This window comes from Pan troglodytes, chromosome 6, assembly GCF_028858775.2.
Source record: "Pan troglodytes isolate AG18354 chromosome 6, NHGRI_mPanTro3-v2.0_pri, whole genome shotgun sequence".
In the NCBI taxonomy this organism is placed as follows: domain Eukaryota; kingdom Metazoa; phylum Chordata; class Mammalia; order Primates; family Hominidae; genus Pan; species Pan troglodytes.
In genome coordinates this window covers 174,316,143-174,338,600 of record NC_072404.2, presented here as the reverse complement: position 1 = coordinate 174,338,600, position 22,458 = coordinate 174,316,143, and the positions used below count along the sequence as shown (strand labels likewise).

General features: G+C 41.8%; 1 long non-coding RNA gene across 1 annotated transcript; it reads right to left on the bottom strand.

Annotated features, from left to right (window-relative positions):
* Positions 1-2,326: 2,326 nt before the first annotated feature.
* On the bottom strand, positions 2,327-20,817 carry LOC134810608 (uncharacterized). Its single transcript, XR_010159104.1, has 3 exons — positions 11,519-20,817; positions 4,945-5,137; positions 2,327-3,085 (listed from the first exon to the last, which is right to left on the bottom strand). It is a non-coding gene; the product is annotated as an uncharacterized LOC134810608 (long non-coding RNA).
* Positions 20,818-22,458: the final 1,641 nt, after the last annotated feature.

Sequence of the window (22,458 nt, the reverse complement as noted above, 5' to 3'; positions counted from 1 at the left end):
ACTGCTATTCCTCTATATGTAAGGTGTCACTTGTTTCCTCAGCTGCTTTCAAGATTTTTACTTACCAGCTTAAGAAGCTTTTGGGCTGAGGTTATGAAGTTTTCTACATTTATTAATTTGCATATGTTAAACCAACCTTGCATCCCAGAGATAAAGCCTACTTGACTGTGGTGGATAAGCTTTTTGATGTGCTTCTGGATTCAGTTTGCCAGTATTTTGCTGAGGTTTTTTGTATCAATGTTCATTAAGGATATTGGCTTGAAATTTTCTTTTTTGTTGTATCTCTGACATGTCTTTGTGTCAGGATGATACTGGCCTCATAGAATGAGTTACAGAAGTGTCCCTCCTCCTCAATTTTTTGGAGTAGTTTCAGTAGGAATGGTACCAGCTCTTTTTTGTACATCTGGTGGAATTCAGGTGTGAATCCATCCGGTCCTGGATTTTTTTATTTTTGGTTGGTAGGCTACTTATTATTGCCTCAATTTCAGAGCTTATTATTGGTCTGTTCAGGGATTCAAGTTCTTCCTGGTTCAGCCATGAGATAGCGTATGTGTCCAGGAATTTATCCATTTCTTCTAGATTTTCTAGTTTCTGTGCATAGAGGTGTTCATAATATTCTCTGATGGTTGTTTGTATTTCTGCGGGGTCAGTGGTAATGTCCCGCTTGTCATTTCTGACTGTGTTTATTTGAATCTTCTCTCTTTTTTATTAGTCTAGTTAGTGGTTTGTTGTATTAATTTTTTCAAAAAAAAAGCAGCTCCTGGATTCATTGATCTTTTGAATGTTTTTCTGTGTCTCAGTCTCCTTCAGTTAAGCTCTGATTTTGGTCATTTATTGTCTTCTGCTAGTTTTGGGATTTGTTTGCTCTTGGCTCTCTAGTTCTTTTGGTTGTGATGTTAAGCTGTTAACTTGATGTTAGGTTGTTAAGCTTCTTAAGCAGATAAACAGCTTCAGCAAAGTCTCAGGATACAAAATCAATGTGCAAAAATCACTAGCATTCCTGTACACTAACAACAGTCAAGCCAAGAGCCAAATCATGAATAAACTCCCATCCACAACTGCCACAAAAAGAATAAAATACCAAGAAATACAGCTAACTCAGGTGGCGAAAGATCTCTACAAGGAGAACTACAAACCACTGCTCAAAGAAATCAGAGATGACACAAAGAAACATAAAAACATTCCATGCTCATGAATAGGAAGATCATTAACATGGCCATTCTGCCCAAAGCAACTTATAGATTCAATGCTATTCTTGTTAAACTACCACTGAGATTCTTCACAGAACTAGAAAAAAAAAACTATTTTAAAATTCAAATGGAACCAAAAAAGAGCCCAAATAGCCAAGGCAATGCTAAGCAGAAAGAACAAAGCTGGAGGCATCATGCTACCCACCTCTGAACTATTAATATATTACAGGGCTACAGTAACCAACATAGCATGATACTGGTACAAAAACAGACACATAGACCAATGGAACAGAATAGAGAACTCAGAAATAAGACTGCACACCTACAACTATATGATCTTTGACAAACCTAACAAAAACAAGCAATGGAGAAAGAATTCCCCATTCAATAAATGGTGCTGGGATAAATGGCTAGCCATATGCAGAAAATTAAACTGGACCCCTTCCTCACACCATATACAAAAATTGACTCAAAATGGATTAAAGACTTAAATGTAAAATCCAAAACTATAAAAACCCTGGGAGACAACATAGCCAGTACCATTCGGGACACAGGCACAGGAAAAGATTTCATGAGGAAGATACCAAAAACAATTGCAACAAAAGCAAAAATTGGCAAATGGGTTCTAATTAAACTAAAGAGCTTCTGTACAGCAAAAGAAACTATCAACACAGTAAATAGACAACCTACAGAATGGCAGATAATATTTTCAAACTATGCATCTGACAGAGGTCTAATATCCAGCATCTATAAGGAACTTGAACAAATTTACATGAGAAAAACAAACAACCCCATTAGGAAGTGGGCAAAAGATATGAACAGACACTCTTCAAAAGAAGACATACAGATGGCCTGGAAATCATATGAAAAAAACTCAACATTACTGATCATTAGAGAAATGCATAATGAAAACTGCAATGAGACACCATCTAACACCAGTCAGAACTCCTATTACTTAAAAGTCAAAAAATAACAGATGGGTGGGGTGTGGTGGCTCATGCCTGTAATCACAGCACTTTGGGAGGCCAAGGCAGGCAGATCACCTGAGGTCAGGAATTTGAGACCAGCCTGGCCAACATGGTGAAACCCCATCTCTACTAAAAATACAAAAAAAATTAGCCAGGTGTAGTGGCACATGCCCATAACGCCAGCTGCTTGGGAGGATGAGGCAGGAGGATTGCTTGAACCCAGGAGACAGAGGTTGCAGTGAGCTGATATCATGCCACTGCACTCCAGCCTGGGTGGCCAAGTGAGACTCTGTCTCAAAAAAATAAAAAAATTAAAAAAAATAACAGATACCTTTTCCATCTTACACTGTAATAATAAAACCTGTTGGAAGGATTTTAAAATGCTTAAATCATCACAATTTCCCTCTGCATCAACATTTCTGACTTGGATTTTCAGTCCCCCTAGGGCAATAGGATCCACTAGCTAAGCTTTCCTCAAGGAACTTACAGGACTCTGCCTGCTACATATGATTTATGTCATTCATTTGGCACTTACCAAGTGTTGTCAAGTGTTAGGTAGCCTTTAAATTAATGCATGTGTCATCTTTATAAACAATTTGGGGATATTTTGGCCCCAAGTAACAGAAAAAAGTAGAGGCTTAAACAAGATAGACCTTTATTTCTCTATAATATCCCAACGTTGGTATAATGATTCATAGCGTCCGGGAGCCAGGCCCTCACATTTTGTTGTATTGTCATGCAGGGCTTCCATTGCCAAGATCCTCATTGTCCAAGGTGGCTATAAGGAGCTGGAGTCCAGCCATCATGTCTCCATTCCAGAAAGAAATATGACAGAAGAAATGAGGAAAGATATGCTCTTCTTTTTAAGGACGCTCCTTGAAATTGCCCATACATCCCATTGGCCAGACCTTACTTTGCCACACCTAGCTATAAAAGAGGTTGAAAAATAAGGCTATATCTTAGATGACCATATGCCCAGTAAAAAAACAAAACACATTGAAACAAAACCAATTTCTGAAAATGAAGGGAAAAGGAATGTTGGCCATTTCTGTCACAAAGGGCAAGATCTATTTTCTTTTTTCCCCACTGCAATGTGGTGAGTGCACAATATTTTTATCAAATACAATCAGCATGTAATGCATTTAGAAGCTTCCTGAGTTAAATCTAAAAGTTATTTTGGGGGAATTCCACTTTTGTTAGTGGTAATTAGGTAATTTGTCTCATGAGAACAATTAGAAAATCTGGACAAAGAAAAAAAGGTTTACTTGAAGGTCTCAGAGAGACACCAAGGATATGGAGCCAAGATCTAGGAAAATAAAGAAGCCCAGGGATGCTTATCTACAGAGATGCTTTCTGACTCCTGGAAAGGCAAAGACAAATGAGAGATGGGGAAGCTTAGCAGAACCTTTGTTCTGGTGATAAGCCTTTGTTCATCCCTCTGGGATGAAAACTGGAACCTAGGGCCTGCCAAGAAAATAAGTGACTTGCTTAACATAAAGGATGATGCAGAAATAGACCTGCCCTTGCAAAGGCTAAAGCCAGATTAAAATCCTCTCAACCTTCAGGGTTGAATTAAGGTGATCTGGGATTGCTAATCCTATTAACCTAGCTGTCTGTTAAAAATAAACATAAATTATCTCTGAAGAAATATACCATCATCCTAGGCCTTAAACACTCCTGTATGCTTTTCATATAAAATATACATTCCTAAATTTAAAAATCCCTTCTCTCAAGGAGATATGTGATTTGACAAATTAAATAATAGACAATAGAAACAGATCCACAAGATCAGTGAAAATATCAGAAAATACTTTATAATAAACATTTTTAATACAAAAGGCAATAAAAGACAAGACTGAAAATTTTGACAGATAAATTGAGATAAGATACAAGGAAAAAAAATTCTAGAACTGAAAGGTAAAATAAATGGAACTAGGAACTCAGTGGATAAGGTTAAAAGCAATTTAGACAGAGCTAAAAAGACAATTAGTGGAATTGGAAGATAGTTCAGAAAAAAATGTACAGAACAAAGAATGAACAAAGGGAATAGAGTAAAAAGAGATTAAGAGGCATAGTGGATATAGTGAAAAAGTATGGCATGGCTACAACTGTAATTGCAGGACAGGGAAGAGAGAATAAGGCAGAAAAACTGTTTGAAAAAATAGTGAATTGAAAATGTAAAAGACATTAAATATCAGATTCAAGAGTCACTATGGACCCCAAACAAAATAAATTCAAAGTCACATTAAAACACACCATAGTATAACTTGCTGAAAGTAATAATAAAGAGAAAATCTCTCAAGTGGGGAAAAGGAAAAGACAATTATTAAATAAAGCCATAATTAGAAGATATTTTACAGAAAAAAAAACCAGGGTATTTTTTAGGAAAAAAACAGAAGAAAATAGAATGATATTGCTAAATGCTATAAGAAATAAGAACAACATGAAATTTTACATCTAGTGAAAATCTTCATTGATAAGGAAATTCAAACATTAAAACATCTTTGACAAATAAAACTGAGAGAATTTGTCACAAGAAGGGCTACTTTGCTAAAGAAAACACATAAATTCTGCTTAAATACTTTAAGCCAGAGGACAGTGATACTGATGATAGAATCTTAGAAATCCAGGGAGAAATAAGTAATAATGAAACGAGTGTTTGTGGTAGATCCAAATAATGGTGAACTTTATATAACAACAACAACAACAACATCTGGAGAGGTTTAAAATAGACGTACATGACAAAAATAGTATCTTAGTCAGTTTGGGCTGCTATAACAACATACCATGGACTGGTTCACTTATCAACGACAGAAATTTATTTCTCACAGTTCTGGAGGCTGAAAGTTCAAGATCTGGGTTCCAGCATTGTTGGGTTCTGATGAGGGTTCTCTTTCAGGTTGCAGACTTGAGATACTGACTTCTCATTGTATCTTCCACATGATGAAAAGAATGCAAGCTAGCTCTCTGTCTCACTACCTGATAGAACAAGCAATTTAAACATATCAGGATACAGTTAAATAAATTTGAAGTAATTAACATAATGGAAAAATAGTCCCCAAAACATCAAAATATATATTTTTTGAGTACACAAGAAACAGTAACCAAAAAATTATATCTATTGAGTCACAAAGCATGTCAGAACAGACTTTAAGGGCTGAAATTGTATTAAATTTTTTTTATCACAATTCAACTAAATTAGGTAAAATAAAAAAAGACATAATTAGAAAATCCCTTTATAAATTAAGAAATCTACTTCTGCACTAACTGGATACTTTATTTTAGTGAATCACTTTAATTTTTAATGTGTAATATGTAATTGTGGTTATGTTTGCAAGAAAGGTGTATGGTGGCTTTCTGTTCTATTTTCTCTCCTTTTGTATATTTCTCAAAATATCTGTGATAACAGGTAAAAAACACTTAAATAAGTGATGGATCAAAACAAATCAAAAGAGAAATTAGAATACGTTAGGAACTGAAAAATAATGAAAATACTATTTATGAAAACATTTCATATGCACACCTAATAAGCATAGCAAAAGCTTTGACAATTGAGCTGATATTGTAATTACCACCTATATAAAGTGAGATTGAATTTTTAGTCTAAACTTAACTAAGTTGATTGCCTGATAAAACAAAATGTCAACATCTGCAGAGGATGTGACAGAACCCATACTCTCAAAACAGAATAGGCTATATGCTAAGGATACCATTCAAAATTACTCAACATAGTAGGAACCAAAAATATGTCAAATTCTCAATGGAATTGATAATCAACATATGCCACCCCTAAGATGACTCAGATGTTGGAATTATAAGAGAGACTCAGAGGCAGCTGTTGTAAATATGCTCTATGCAGTAAAAATGAACACTTTTGAAATGATGAAAGTATGGAAATTCATAGCAGAGAGATAGAAACTATGAGAAAGAACCAACTGGATATTTCAGAACTGAAAACTACAAAATTTGAAATAACAATAATAAAAATAACAATAATCATATTAATAAAAAACAACCTTATTGGATAGGCTCAATAGGAGAATGGAAATAACAAAGGAAAAGGGCAGTGAACTTGAAGATAGAGCAACAGAATTTATCCACAGACAGAAAAAATATATTTAAAAATTATAAATGCCTGATGTAGCTGTTGGACAATATCAAAAAGTATAATGTCAAAGCGATTGGAGTCTTGAAAGGAGAAAAGAAAGAGATTGGTGAAGAAGAAAAATTAGAGAAAATTATGACTGAAACCTTAAAGCTTGTGTTTCAAACTTGGTTAGACACATAAACTTGCACACTGAAGAAGTTCAGTGAACTCCAACTAGGATAAACTAAAAACAAACAAATTGCATCTCAATATATTACAATTAAACTGCTGAAAACCAAAGACAAATACAAATATTTTAAGGGTTTTTTTTTCCTTTTTAAAAACTTTTATTTAAGTTCAGGGGTACATGTGCAGGGTTGTTACATAGGTAAACTTGTGTCATGGGGTTTTACAAATTAGTTCATCACCCAGGTATTAAGCCTAATACCCATGAGTTATTTTTCCTGATTCTCTCCCTCTTCTCACTCTCCACCCTCCGAGAAGCCCCAGTGTGTGTTGTTCCCCTGTACGTGTCCATGTGTTCTCATCATTAAGCTCCCACTTATAAAGGAGAATATGGGATATTTGGTTTTCTGTTTCTGTATTAGTTTGCTGCATCCATGTCCCTGGAGAGAACATCTTATTCTTTTTTATGGCTGCATAGTATTCTATGGTGTATCTGCATGCATGTGTCTTTATAATAGAACAATTTAAATTCCTTTAGGTATATACCCAGTAACGTGATTGCTGGGTCAGATGGTATTTCTGTCTTTAGGTCTTTGAGGAAACACCATGCTGTCTTCCACATTGGTTGAACTAATTTACACTCCCACCAACAATGTATAAGCATTATTTTTCTCTCCATAACCTCATCTGTTTTTTTGTTGTGTGTTTTTTTGTTTTTGTTTTTGTTTTTGAGACGGAGTCTCGCCCTGTTGCCCAGGCTGGAGTGCAGTGGCACGATTTCAGTTCACTGCAACCTCCATCTCCTGGGTTCAAGCAATTCTCCTGCCTCAGCCTCCCGAGTAGCTGGGATTACAGGCATGTGCCACTACACCCAGCTAATTGTTCACTACAGCACAATTCCCAATAGCAAAGACATGGAATCAACCTAAATGTCTATCAAAGATAGACTGAATAAAGAGAGGAAGAATTTGAGTCTCACCTTGAAAGATTGATAGGATATGCATAAGCAAAAAAGGAATGATTGTAGCAATGAGCAGAGGTTTAGAAAACTAAAGGCAAGTTCATGACCAGGTAGCTGACAAAACTGGTGGAACCAACGAAAGGGCTCTGGGGAAGAATAATCAGAAATGGGACTACAAGAGCTGGCTGGTGTACGATTGGAGACGCCCTGAAAATAGGCCAAAATGACTGGATTATATTTGTTGAAAACATATAGACAAGGAGTGAAGCTGATTAATATCTAATTATTCTAAGAACTGAAGTTACCCAAGGACTGATCAAAGCCATGAAATACAGTCCAAGTTACCTTACACTAGTGATTTTGTATTAAAGAATTTTCGGAGAGATGGAGCTGGGACAACTCCAGTTTTCTGGCTCAAGTGACCTCCAGGCTGTGGTGCTGGTAACAAAGGCAGGGAATCCACTTGCACATTGAGTTTTGAATGGGGTAGAACTGGATCATGCTGGCGAATGTACAAATAGCAGCAGTCATAGGTCACATGCGGTCTCTGCCTGGTGCGGTGTGTGCATCACCTTCGTCGTGTCGCAGGTATGTTATCGTCTCTGCTTTGTGGATGGAGAGGCTGGTGAGGATGGGCAATGTGTCCGGGCAGAACTGAATGTGAACACACTGCTGAGCTCCAGAGCCTGCGCTCTCAATCACTATTACACACAGTGCCTCTGTCAGACACAGGTGGGAGTTTAGGTGAAAGATATGAGCCCAGCTCAGAGTCCAAAGTCACTGAGTTATAAACGGTCACTGCAGTCACAGGAGTGCATAAAACTTATTCTCAGGCCAACCAGTTCTTAGTGAGCACCTGCCTATGTACAGGGAAGGTCCTGAGTTGCCACTGAAGACCCAGAGCCGTGACACAACCTTCCTCCAAATAGTTCCCATCGAATGACTCGATTTGGGGGAAAACAGACAGGAAAACAACCATCCTATTATAGCATGATAGTGCCAAAATAAAATGTTTATATGTTTCAAAGAAACACGGGTAAAAGGAATGTATAGTGAACTAGTTTAGAATAAAGAGAAGAGGGAACTCCAGAAACATTGACAGTTTAGGAGATAGAGGGAAAACAGGCCACATAAAATGTGATCAAGTAAACTGGCCCAAGGCAAAGAGGGGGAACCAAGGGTGAATGGCAAAAGAAGCCAACACAGGAGAGCCTCGAGCAGGGCTGGCCCCATAAAACGCCACCGAGAGGCCAGGCTGACCAAGGCTGACCCTCGCAATTGGACAACCCGGAGTCCACAGTGGACCTTGTCCACACGGTTTTCGTGGCATGTCAAAGAGGTCGGCAGAACTGCAGTGGGGGGAGAAGCGGATGTCTGACGAGGAAGAGAAGGCAGTGAGCCTCATTTGCTCTTCAGAAAGCTTTGCTGGGATGCTACAGAGAGAGCTAAGCATTTAGGTTGAGAGTGCATTTGAGAATGTTTTACATTTACATTTATTTGTTTTTTTCCCTCCTGGAATGTGAAAGATTTGGGCATGGTACCACCCTATGGTAAAGAGCTAACAGAGAAAGAAATGTTGACATCTTAAGAGAAAAGGGTAAATAAATGGAGAAGGCCCTAGAGGAAACGGGGAGGTTATGGGATAAGTCAAGATCTCCTACTGAAGCTGAGGACTCTTAATCTTCTGTAGTTCTTTGGAGGACTCAATGAGCCAGCCACCTATAAGTCCTGTAAACTCTTAACCCTTATGAAAATTCTAAAAATGTGAAAATAACTATTAAAAAGGTACTCTTTCAAGTTTGATATCTGTTGATCTCTTCAATGGTTTCCACTGCCAATAAGTTGGAGTAGGAGTAGGTTAGCACAGGTAGCAAATAGCAGTTTAAGTCTGAATCAGCTATGCTTTTTTTTTTTTTTTTTTTTTTTTTTCAGATGGAGTTTTGCTCTTGTTGCCCAGGCTGGAGTGCAATGGCTCAATCTTGGCTCACTGCAACCTCCGCCTCCCAGGTTTAAGCAATTCTCCTGCCTCAGCCTCCTGAGTAGCTGGGATTACAGGCATGTGCCACCACACCAGGCTAATTTTCTATTTTTTTTTTTTTTTAATAGAGACAGGGTTTCTCCATGTTAGCCAGGCTGGTCTCAAACTCCCGAACTCAGGTGATCTGCCTGCCTTGGCCTCCCAAAGTGCTGGAATTACAGGCGTGAGCCACCACGCCCAGCCCAGCTATGCTTTTAAAAACTCAAAAGCAAACGAAACCTTTATGAAACTCCTATTTCAAAAATAAATTATTGCTCAATGTGTTCCTCTTGGAACCCCTTTTTAGAGGAGAGCAACTTGGACAACCCCTACGCACAGAATGCAACTTAGGAGGAGAAATGTCAGAAGATGTCGGTGAACCTGGCACTGAAAGGAGAGTCAGAATCTGTGTTACAACTCCAAGTAACCTCCTTCTGAATTAGATCTGCTGAAAAGCACTTGTGTTTCATTCAATTTTCCTAACATCAATCTCTCAGGAGATTTGTTCTCATTTCACTTCAGACCATATGGTTTAAATATAGATAGACTCCTACTTTTCTTCTACCTTTCCAGCTAAATATGATTCTATTTTTACTGAAGGGAAAATTCACTGCTGGTCAGAGCGTGTCTGCTTTAAGGATGAGTTCATTGCCAAAGAGATGCCTTGGGTGGTCTCACCCTTCCATCGACATCTTCATCGCCTGCAGCATGGAAGTGTGGAATTTTTACTGAGCTCTCTGATCTCACCAATGCTAGCTTGAGTCAGACTTTATGAGTTATTTCCTTTAAACAATTAGAGAACAAGAGGTCCTGGGTTAACAAAACAAAATAGTAAGACAACTTGCCTTATTGGATTTATGTTAATATCTTTATTTTCTGGTTCAGGCATACAGTTTTCACATCAGCAAAAGTGTTGTTTTTTTCAACTCAACAGAAATTTCCTGACTTCTCTGCTCTTACATGTTTTCAGAGTAAGCTCAACGGCAACACAAAAATAAGTTTTAGCTTCGTATTTTTCATTATCAAATCTAAATTTTGAACTCAATTTCATCAAAGTGAGACATAGAATATTTCGATATGGCAACTTCTTTAGCTACGAAACAAGACTTCATGATCTTTATTATGATTAAACTTTATAGCCTCATTAATTTTCCTTCTCTTCAGGTGAACACCCATTTGCTTAGCAATCCAATAATGAGTGCCTTAGGAAGTGTTTAGGATTAGCCAGTCTTAAGGAAAAGCAACTGAAATTTTTACCCCAAATTGGCAGGAAATAAGTTACTTAAAATATTAAATATGCCTTTTGGGCCCATGTCTCCTGCAGTATAGACTTGTATTTTACAAACTTCATAAAATGATCTAGAGGTGAAGGCTGCTGTCACATGGGCTGACACATGATGACACAAAGCAGTGTGGTGTGACATGTGCCCCACTAGGTTCCTTAAGCGTGTATGTCACTGAAAGCTGAAGGTCCAGCAGCCGGCCAAGTCCATGGCACCCAGCTGAGAAGCAGGTGTCCCTGAGAACCCCAACATCCTGGGCTGTGTGTGGGGACATAAAGCAAGGAAAACAGCCCCATTGCACACACACTGCAGGCAGAGACCCAGCAAATTAGCTTAAAAGCAGCTTGGAATTGGGAGGTGGGGTGACCTCTAGAGCTGTCCTGCAGCCATCCAGGAGTGCCGTGTGTGTGAGTCCCAGTAAACTCACCTACTCGTCAGGCTGGACTCATCCGAGCCATTCTTGTCATTCTTTGATCTCTCGGCTCATTCCCAGTTGGGGGGTGAGTTACAGTCCCAATTTTTTCTCCTAACAGACAGTTATCTTCACCCAGTTATATTCTCATTTCCCTTCAAAGCCCTGCTACTTCTCACCCCCAAGGAAACATAAACAGTGTTTCATAGTCATATATGCTGAAAATATGTCTCCTCTCCAGTGGGCCACGTGAGACATTTAAGTATCAAAAAAATGTACCGAGACCCAAAAAACCTCAGTATTACTTATTGAAATAATTTTTTGGTTAATTACACAGAGACTAACGAAAACACACATTTATTCAACTTGCTATATGCCAGAAAAGCTAAAGTCCCTTCAGAAGTATTAACTTACTGATTCTGAAGCGTGGCAAGTCCTGGGTCTGGCAGAACCCTCAGTGCATTGATGCAGGCGGCAGACACGCAGGTGGAGGCATGAGCAGAGCTGAGATGTTCTGCTAAGAAATTGGAGGCATTCAGCAGGGCGTGGAGGAGTTGGAGCTGGATGCAGGTGAGATTTGGAAGCTAAATGGATGACGTGCAGGGAGATGAAGGACACCAGGAATCCTGCTGTGTCAGTCAGAAGGAGAACCCACAGGAAATTTGGCAGCCCAGGAGAACTCACAGGAAATTCGGCAGCCCAGAAGGAGAACTCACAGGAAATTCAGCAGCCCAGAAGGAGAACCCACAGGCCTCGTTTTACTGCACTTCCCTTTATTGTGTTTCACAGGTGCTGCTTTTCTCACAAACTGAAGGTTTGTAGCAACCCTGAATTGAGTGAGTCTATAGGTGCCATTTTTCCAACAGCATGTGCTCACTTCATGTTTCTGTGTCACATTTTGATAATTCCCATAATATTCCAAACTTTTTCATTATTATGAATGTTATGGTAATCTGTGACTGTTGATCTTTAATGTTACTATTGTAATGGTTTGGAGGCCCATATAAGGTGGCCAACTTAATACATGTTGTAAGTTCCAATGGCCCCACCAACCAACCTTCCCCCCATCTCTCTCCCACTCCTTGGGCCTCCCTATTTCCTGAGACTCAAGAATATTTAAATTTGGCAAGTGCCTCTAAGTGCTCACATGAAAGAAAAAGCCACACCTCTCTCACCTTATATCAAAAGCTAGAAATGGTTAAGCTTAGTGAGGAACCCATGTTGAAAGGCATGAAAGACTGAAATCGAGGCCTGTTGTGAAAAATGGTTAGCCAAGCTGAGAATGCAAAGGAAAAGTTCGTGAAGGAAAGTAAAAGTGCTGCCCCAGTGAACAAATAAATGATGAGAAAGCAAAACAGCCTAATCCAGAGGTGACAGGCTGAACTCTCTTCAATTCTGTGAAATCCAAGAGAGGAGAGGAAGCTGCAGAAGAAAAGTTGGAAGCTCACAGAGGTTGGTTCATGCGGTATAAGGAAAGAAGCCATCTCCATAACATAAAGTGCAAGGTGAAGCTGCAGTAAGTTATCCAGAAGATCTAGCTAAGATCAGTGATGAAGGAGGCTACACTAGACAACAGATTTTTGGTGTAGGTGAAGCAGCCAGCTTTTGGAAGAAGATGCCACCTAAGACCTTCATAGCTAGAGAGGAGAAGCCAATGCCTGGCTTCAAAGCTTCAAAGGACAGGCTGAGTCTCTTGTGAGGGGCTAATGCCACTGGTGACTTGAAGTTGAAGTTAATGCTCATTTACTATTCCAAAAATACTAGGGCCTTTAAGAATTATACTAAATCTACTCTACCTGTGCTCTATAAACGGAACAACAAAGCCTGGATGACAACACATCTGTTTACAGCATGGTTTACTGAATATTTTAAGCCCACTGTTGAGACCTACTGCCCCAAAAATATTCCTTTCAAAATATTACTGCTCATCGACAATGCACCTGGTCACCCAAGAGCTCTGATGGAGAATGAATTTTGTTCTCATGCCGGCTGAAACAACAACCATTCTTCGGCCCATGGAGTCATCTAAACTTTTGAGTCTCATTTAAGAAATATATTTCATACATCCATAACTGCCATAGATAGTCATTCCTCAGATAGATCTGGGCAAAGTAAATTGAAAACCTTTCAGAAAAAAATTCACCACCCTAGATGTCATTAAGAACATTTGGGATTCACGAGAGGGGGTCAAAATATCAACATTCACAGGAGTTTGGAAGAAGTTGATTCCAGCTCTCATGGATGACCATGAGGGGTTCAAGACTTTGGTGGAGGAAGGAACCAGAGATGTGGTGGAAAGAGCAAGAGAACCAGAGTTAGAAGTGGAGCCTGAAGATGGGACTGAACTGCTGCAATCTCATCATCAAACTTACATGGATAAAAAGATGCTTCTTATGAGTAAGTAAAGAAAATGACTTAAGATGGAATCTACTCCTGGTGAAAATGCTGTGAATATTGTTGAAATGACAACAGAAGATTTAGAATATTAAATAAACCTAGTTGATAAAGCAGCAGCAGAGTTTAGGAGGTTGATTCCAATTTTGAAAGACGTTCTACTGGGGATAAAATGTTGTCAAACAGCATCATGATAGAGAAAGGCTTTGTGAAAGGAAGAGTCAGTCAATGCAGCAAACTTCATCATTGTTTTAAGAAATTGCCACAGCCATCCCAGCTTTCAGCAGCGCCCACTCTGATCAGTCAGCAGCCATCAACATCAAGGAAAGACCCCATCATCAGCAAGGATTTCCACCTGCTGACAGCTCAGATATCATTAGCATTTTTAGCAATAGTCTTTCAATTAAGGTATATACAATGTTTCTTAGACATAATGCTATTGCACACTGGAAAAACTACAATATAGCATAAAAATAACTTTTATATGCATTGAAAAACCAAAAAATTTGTGTGACTTGCTTTATTGTGATATTCATTTGATTATGGTGGTCTGAACTAGATCCACAATATCGCTAAGGTATGCCTGCATGAAAAAAGTTCAAATACCTAACAGGACTTCTCACCAGCTGTCTATAAAATCAGGATTGCTATTTTTTCAATTACCTAGCTATGGGTGAATTTTATAGCCAACAGAAGAGGCTGTAATATATTCCTACAAAGAAAACTGAAAACAAAGCCATTGAGGGAGGCAGACACGTTTAAATCATTACAACCTGTGCCAACTGAGGAGCAATCAGTATTTATGATAGTTTGTCATTATCAGATGTTTGTACCTCAGTCATGGCTGTTTTGACGGGACTCACACAGACAGACAGGAAAGATGCCAAGTGCAGGCGGGGGTTCCCCCAGGGACACGATCGTAGTGTGGGTCGGGGGCAGCTGAGTGTTCACAGGAGGGACCTGGACGGCTCAAAAAGGAAGAAGCTAAAAGTCAGATGACCTACTTGAAAATTGTACTCACGAGTAACTCTGAAATACATTATAATTCCCCCACATTCTTGGACTAAGAGTTTGCAAATGTTAAGAAACAATTTCTTCTGTCTGGAAAACAAAATAATAAATCCTGTTCCTACAGGTCAATCCACCCACAGGAAATTCGGAAGCATGTTCTTCTGGCTTGGTGTGTAGGAGCTTCTGGTTTAGCTGAGGATTCCAGGAAAATATTGCTTTTCAGGGACTCCTAATTATTCAAGAAGAAGGAAAAACCAAGGCCCAGGGACAAATGCAGCCTGCCAGACCCACCTGAGGCGTGGGGGCCAGTTCCGGACGCCCGCCCAGTGCCCTTTCCATCTCAGATGGCATCGTGACAGATGACCTGAGGCATGGGGGCCAGTTCCGGATGCCCGCCCAGTGCCCTTTCCGTCTCAAACGGCATCGTGACAGATGACCTGAGGCATGGGGGCCAGTTCCAGACACCGGCCCAGTGCCCTTTCCGTCTCAAACGGCATCGTGACAGATGACCTGAGGCATGGGGGCCAGTTCCGGACGCCTGCCCAATGCCCTTTCCGTCTCAAATGGCATCATGACAGATGACCTGAGGCATGGGGGCCAGTTCCAGATGCCAGCCCAGTGCCCTTTCCGTCTCAAATGGCATCGTGACAGATGTCCGTCCTGTGGTCCGTTACATGAGGGGTAGGGAGGAGGCTGCGCCTGGCCAGAAGTGGGTCAGTGGCCACAAAGCCTGAAAGTTGAAGTGTTTGCTTTTCAGGAGAAGCTGCATTGTCCACGGGGCCGGCTGATTAGTGAGGGAGGTTTCCTAAGACGTGAAATCACCAAGATCAAGGAAAAGCTTTAAAGCATAACACACCAGTGTCCTGCTCACAGGATCCTCAGAGCCGTCTCGGTAGTGATGCTGTGATCGTCCGTGTTTCTGCTCACGGGATCCTCCCAGCAGCCCCGTTGGTCAGGCCTTGGTTATCTGTGTGTTTCTGCTCACGGGATCCTCACAGTGGCCCTGTCAGTGATTCTGTGATTATCTGTGTGTTTCTGCTCACGCAACCCTCACAGCGGCCCCGTCAGTGATTCTGTGATTATCTGTGTTTCTGTTCACGGGATCCTCACAGCGGCCCCGTCAGTGATTCCGTGATTATCTGTGTGTTTCTGTTCATGGGATCCTCACAGCGGCCCCGTCAGTGATTCTGTGATTATCTGTGTGTTTCTGTTCATGGGATCCTCACAGCGGCCCCATCAGTGATTCCGTGATTATCTGTGTGTTTCTGCTCATGCGATCCTCAGAGCTGCCCCATCAGTGAGCCATGATCATCATGTTTCTGCTCACGCGATCCTCATGGCGGCCTTGTCAGTGATGCCATGATTTTCTTCACCCTCAGGCGAGGTCCGGGGCCCTCTGAAGCCTGCGTCACCTGTGCGGGGTGACTGCAGGGATGAGGCAGCATTGGGATGGAGCCCCGTTATGCCCTCGATCACTGCACCCACTGACAAAGCCCAGGTGTGTGGAGAGAGAAGCCTGGGAATGGCCGTGGCCTTGTGGGCTGGGTGTTTAAACTCCCATCTCCCAGGACAACCTTGATAAAGGACTCAGAGTCCCCCAGGTTACAGCCAGTGCTGTGGGAAGGGCGCGGCAGAGGAGCACGTGGTGTGGTGAGTCGTCTCTGCCACCGGAGATGTGGACCCCACCCCAGGCATGGCATCAGGCCTGCCTTTCACTTGGTAGGTGGCATGGAGTCGCTCGTGTTCCCTCAAAGTTCACCCCAGGATGCAACAACGCCATTTGGGAACAGGCAATGACACATCTCCCAGGTCCAGCAAGCACGCCCAGGCCCTGCGCCGTCTCCAGCCGCACGCTCACCTTTTGGATGTCGCTGTGGATTTCGGTGCTCACTCGTGTTCCCTGGCCTTCTGGCCTACCCACGGCACACATGTGGGGTCTGAACTGAGTTTGGGCCGTAGAAACAAGCAGAGAAAATCTGAAATCATTCAAAATATCTCCCTGTACTGGAAACACATGACCCTGAGCTTGTGAGAGGAGCAGAAGCTTAAGTGAGAGAAAGACTCCGAGGGAGGGTGAAGGCAGCGACCACAAATGAGCCCTTCAGAAGAGGATCCTTTCTTCGCTACTGTTAGAATACTTGTAATTGACAAATCGTAATTGTGTTACATTGTAGGTAGGATTTGATGTTACAATATATATGCAATGTGGAATGATTGAATCAAGCTAGTTAACATCACCTCAAATACTTGATCGTTATTTTGTGGTGGGAGCATTTGAAGTTAAGAGAATTGCTCTTATCGATTTTGAAACATATACAGGCATCCGTTGGTATCCATGGGGGATGGGTTTCAGGATCCACAAGACACCAAAATCTTATACTCCAGTCCCACAGTCGGCCCTGCGGAACCCACAAATACAAAAAGTCAGCCCTCCGCATACACGGGATTCTCATCCCTCAGTGTTTGGCTGTGGACAAGGAATCTGCTGTGCAGACCCGACTGTGTGGACCTGTGCAGCTCAGGCCCTCATTGTTCCCAGGTCAGCTGGCACTAGCTGTAGTCACCCTGCTGTGCAATAGATCATTAGAACGTATTCCTCCTAACTAAAGCTTTGCAGCCTTTGACTGACATCTCCCCATCTCCTCCCTTCCCTCCTTCCCCAGCGCCTGGTAACCACCATCCCGCCCTCTGCTTCCATGAGTTCAGCCCTTGTAGTGAGGTCGTTCAGTATTTGCCTTTCTGTGCCTGACTTATTTCACTTAACTTGACGTCCTCCAGGTTTGTCCATGTTGTCATAAGTGACAGAATTTTCTCCTTTTTTAAGGCTGACTAGTATTCCATTGTTTAATACCACATTTACTTCAGCCATTCATCCTCTGATGGACACAGGTTTCTTCCACATCGTGACTGTGGTGAGTAGTCCTGCAGTAAACATGGGGGTGCAGGTGCCTGTGCGACATACTGATCCCATTTCATTTGGCTGTAAGCCCGGTAGTGGGATCGCCGGAAACTATGGTAGTTGTAGTTTTAGTGTTTTGAGGAACCTCCATACTGTTTTCCACAATGGCTGAACTAATTTATGTTTTCTCCAACAGGGTACAAGGATTCCCTTTTTGCCACATCCCCACCAACGCTTACATTTCGTCTTTTTTGAGAATAACCATTCCAGCAGGTGTGATGTGATAGCTCATGATTTTCATTTGCATTTCTCTAATGATTAGTAATGTTGAGCATTTTTTCATGAACCTGTTCGCTATTTGTATGTCTTCTTTTGAGAAATGTCTGTTCAGGTCTTTTGCCCATTTTAAAAATCAGGTTGTTTTCTTGCTATTGGGTTGAGTTCCTTACATATTTTGGGTATTAACCCTTTATCAGATGTACAGTTTGTAACCATCCATGCTGTGGGTTGTCTCTCTAATTAGGAGAAAATAATTTTAGCTGGACCAACATCTCTTACTATGTTGCATCAAGAGGAAGGAGGTTTTGTTTGAAATAGTTCACTTCCTTAACTTCATTTTAGTTTTAAACACCAAATTTGTGATTGAAGAAAAGGTGTTGAAGGAAGGGGGTGTGTATTTCGACTTTCACCTGCGACTTGGAAACAATGCTGACACTCTGAGCACTTGGTGTGTGGGAGGTGCCAATCTGCCCACAGCCCCTCAGCATTCCCCTCTCAGGACGCACCTTGCTCAGACAACCCGCACTTTCCACCTGGGTCTCTGGTGGGGCCTTGTTGCCCAGGAGCAGCCAGGGGAAGGAGGGAGAGGGTGGTGAGTGCCTTGGCATTCATGGCCCTCGGAGGGACGGCTCTGGGGCACGTTTTACATCATTTCGCAGAGAGGCCGGCAGGAGCGGGCACAGCTGCCACAGCAATCAGCGGCTTATTGAGGCACCCTTCCCAAGCCCCTTGCTCAGAGGCAGCGGCAGCAGCCAGCCTAGGTCACAGGGTCCCAGCAGTGGCCTGGGTGTCCACGCGCACACCGGTGATTCACTCTTCAAATGCTTGGCCAATGACCTCGTGGCGCCAAGAGCTCAGGAGGGCGGTGCCTCGAGGAGCTGGTGTCTTGGCAGCTGTTGTTGACTGGGTGACCCCAGGAGCCACCATCGTTTGTGACATAGAAAGAAAGCTGCCGTTTCCTGCTGACAGAACCAAAAACAGTGTTTTTAGAAAACAGCGTCTGCAACTTCTTCAAGGCATATTTCTGTTTGGCTTTCAGTTTTGTAACATTTTGCTGTCCCTTGAAGCCACATAAAATGTGTAAAGTTTAAAAGAAAATTCACCAACTGGCTGAGAAGAATCCAGGAAGTTAAACGTTAGTGTTCTCAGTCTTTCTCCAAATGGACTCAAGCGTCCACCATTATGTGCTTCTCTGTGAAGAAGGCATTTTCCTGTGTGCACCTGAGAATACTGAGAAAATGGACGCACATAACCTGAACGGATCTTATGTAACACAATGGATCTTACATGCACACCACACACACTACACCACACACACACCACACACACCACACACACACACACACATACACACGACACACACACTACACCACACAAAGACACACACCACACACAACACACACACAACACACACACAACACAACACACATACAACACACATACACACAACACACATATACACACCACACACATATACATGCACAACACACGTACAACACACACACTACATTACACACAAAACACACACCACATACACCAAACACACACACCACACACACACACCATACACACACATACACACATACAACACACACCAAAGACACACACCACACACATACACACACCACACACTAGGCCACACACAAAACACACAACACACATACAACACACATACAACACACACACCACACACCACACACATACACATACATGCACAACACACAACACACACACTACATTACACACAAAACACACCACACACACCAAATACACACACCACATACACACACCACACATACACACACATCACATGGCAAACACACCAGACATACCACATGCTACACAACACACGTCACAACCCACACACACCACATGCACCACACATACACACAACGCACACACAACACACAGTACACACAGCACACATACACACACCAAATACACACACACCACACATATATACACACTACATACACCACACACATACACATACTCCATATAGCATACACACCACAGACATACCACATGCTACTCACACACACACATGCCACACCCTCACGATCAACATATACAACATTCCGGACACCCAGGAGGAGTCCCCAGTGCCTCTTCCCAGTCATCACCCCAGCCCCAGAGGGTCACTGTTCTGACTTCTATCAGCACAGAGAAGTGTGTCTGCCGTCAAACTCTAGGGTTGGGCTCCTGCTTTGAGGACTTCTGTGTCTGGCTTCCCCCCACTTCATCACATCTGTGACGTGTTGTTGTTCTGTGTGCACCTGTCCTCTCCTGCCACAGAGGGAGCCAAGGTGTGACCACAGCACAGGCCACTGCCCACTGTTCCGTCAGTGCATGTCTGGGTTGTCTGTACTTATTGGCTACGACGCTCTTGGATGTGTATGCTGGTGGACACACACACACATTTGTCTTGGGTTTGTACCTAGCAGAGGAATCGTTAGGTCATCAGTGGACATATGTCTAGTTCGTAGTACCTACTGCCAAACAGTCTTCCAAAGGGATTGCACATATGTATGCCCTGATCAACAATGTGAGTGCTATTACTCCATACCATTGCCAAGACTTGGTATGATCAGCCTTTTTAATTTTAGCCTCTGCACTGAGTGTCTAATGCACTTCCCTAACAAATAATGAGAAATAATTACATGGAAAACGTGTATATTCTTAAAGGCCACATTGGTATCCTCTTTTGATATTACCTGAAAAACAGATGTTTTTAATTCAAAATAAAATAGTATTTTATAATATTATACCATAAACAAAGATAGTCTTTAGAAAACAATGTTTGAAGTTAAATGCATGAAGCACATGTAATATTGTTAGACTGGCTATTTTAAAGTAAATTTAAAAGGAAACAGATATCAAGAAGCTCTGGGCAGACACAACTAGTCAGGACTCATAAAGTACCTCAACATTGATTGAGTTGCAGACATAAGCGACACTTAACTCGAGCCATTTCTTGTAAATTCCCATTTTAAAAAAGAATAGAACTTAAGTTATCAGAACAATCAGAAGTAGCCAACAAACTTTTAGTAATCATATCAGAATATCATATCAATTATATCAATCTACCAATAATTGATATCAATAATATCAATTATTATATCAAGGATCATATCAGAATACATAATCAGAAGTAGCCAACAAACTTTTAATAATCGTATCAATGAGGGACTTTACAATGGCATAGAACAAATAAGGCAGCTGTGCAAGTGTAACCAAGCCAACATTCTTTGCTTTACTTCTGTGTCGTCTATAAAAGCCTCCCCCTCACATTCCTTCAGGGGAGTTCCTGAACCACCTCTGGTTCGGAGCTGCCTGGTTCATGAATTGTTGCTTGTTCAAATGAACTCTTTAAACACATCACTGTGCCTCAGTTTACCTTTTCGACAGTCTGTTGTCAGAAGTGAGATCCCCAGGAGCAGCGAGTAACTGGGCGTGGGCAGCCCCCGGGCCACTGCACCCACTGCTGTCTTGCTGCATTGGGTGGCCACAGGGGAAAACCCTCTAGGAGGTCGAGCTCCACAACTTGCACCCTGAGCTCTCCGACTCCATGGGAGCAGTTTTTATTCCAGAGCTCAGCCTGGGTCTGACAGGGACTGCACTGGAACCTGGACTGGGATCCAGAGTGAAACTGGATGTTCTACAGGAACTGGCCTGGATCCAGTCGGAGGCCTCAGGTAAGAAAAATGTGAGAAAAACAGGGAATTATGGGTTCATCAGAATCCACGGAGTCTGGGACACCCCATCTGGAACTCCAGCTAAGTATATGTTCAGAAACTACAGACCCAGAGCCCGTGCCTTTCTGGAGAAATGGGTGCAGCTCAGGGGGATGACTCCGAGTCACAGTGGCCACAGTGGGAAGTTTATTCCACATGAAATCATTCACGTACGGGCACATTCAAGAACAAGGAATCGTGAGTGCCGCAAACCACGCAATATATTTTTTGATTGGCATACAGACTGATTTCAGACAGAATGATTGGCATACCGATTGATTTGAGACAGAATGATTGGCATACAGATTGATTTCAGACAGAATGATTGGCATACAGATTGATTTTAGACAGAATGATTGGCATACCGATTGATTTTAGACAGAATGATTGGCATACCGATTGATTTTAGACAGAATGATTGGCATACCGATTGATTTTAGACAGAATGATTGGCATACCGATTGATTTTAGACAGAATGATTGGCACACCGATTGATTTTAGACAGAATGATTGGCATACAGATTGATTTTAGACAGAATGATTGGCATACCGATTGATTTTAGACAGAATGATTGGCACACCGATTGATTTTAGACAGAATGATTGGCATACAGATTGATTTTAGACAGAAGGACTCCAAAATACAGCCTCCCTAAAGGAATCTCTACAGCACTCGAACAAACACTATTTTGAGTCTACTAACATTTGATTTCTTGCCTTTTCCATAAGAAGATTCTGAAAACCAACTTCCTTACAAATTAAATCCTCCACTGAGCCTGGGGCATCTGCAACAACTAACTCAGATTTTGGCCTTGCACACAACCCTGAGCTATTACAAAAGCAGCCACCTGAGGCTGAAGAGAAGGACTCGTCAACACACCAGTGTCTCCTGGCCACCCCCTAAACATGGCCCACGGTCCCAATAAATCTGACCCCGGACAACAGGCAACTATGCCCACAACTCCTTTCTGGAGAAAACTTAATGTCCTTTCTCCCTGCCTTAGAGATACCGAAATCTTTAAAATGCAGGCATCTG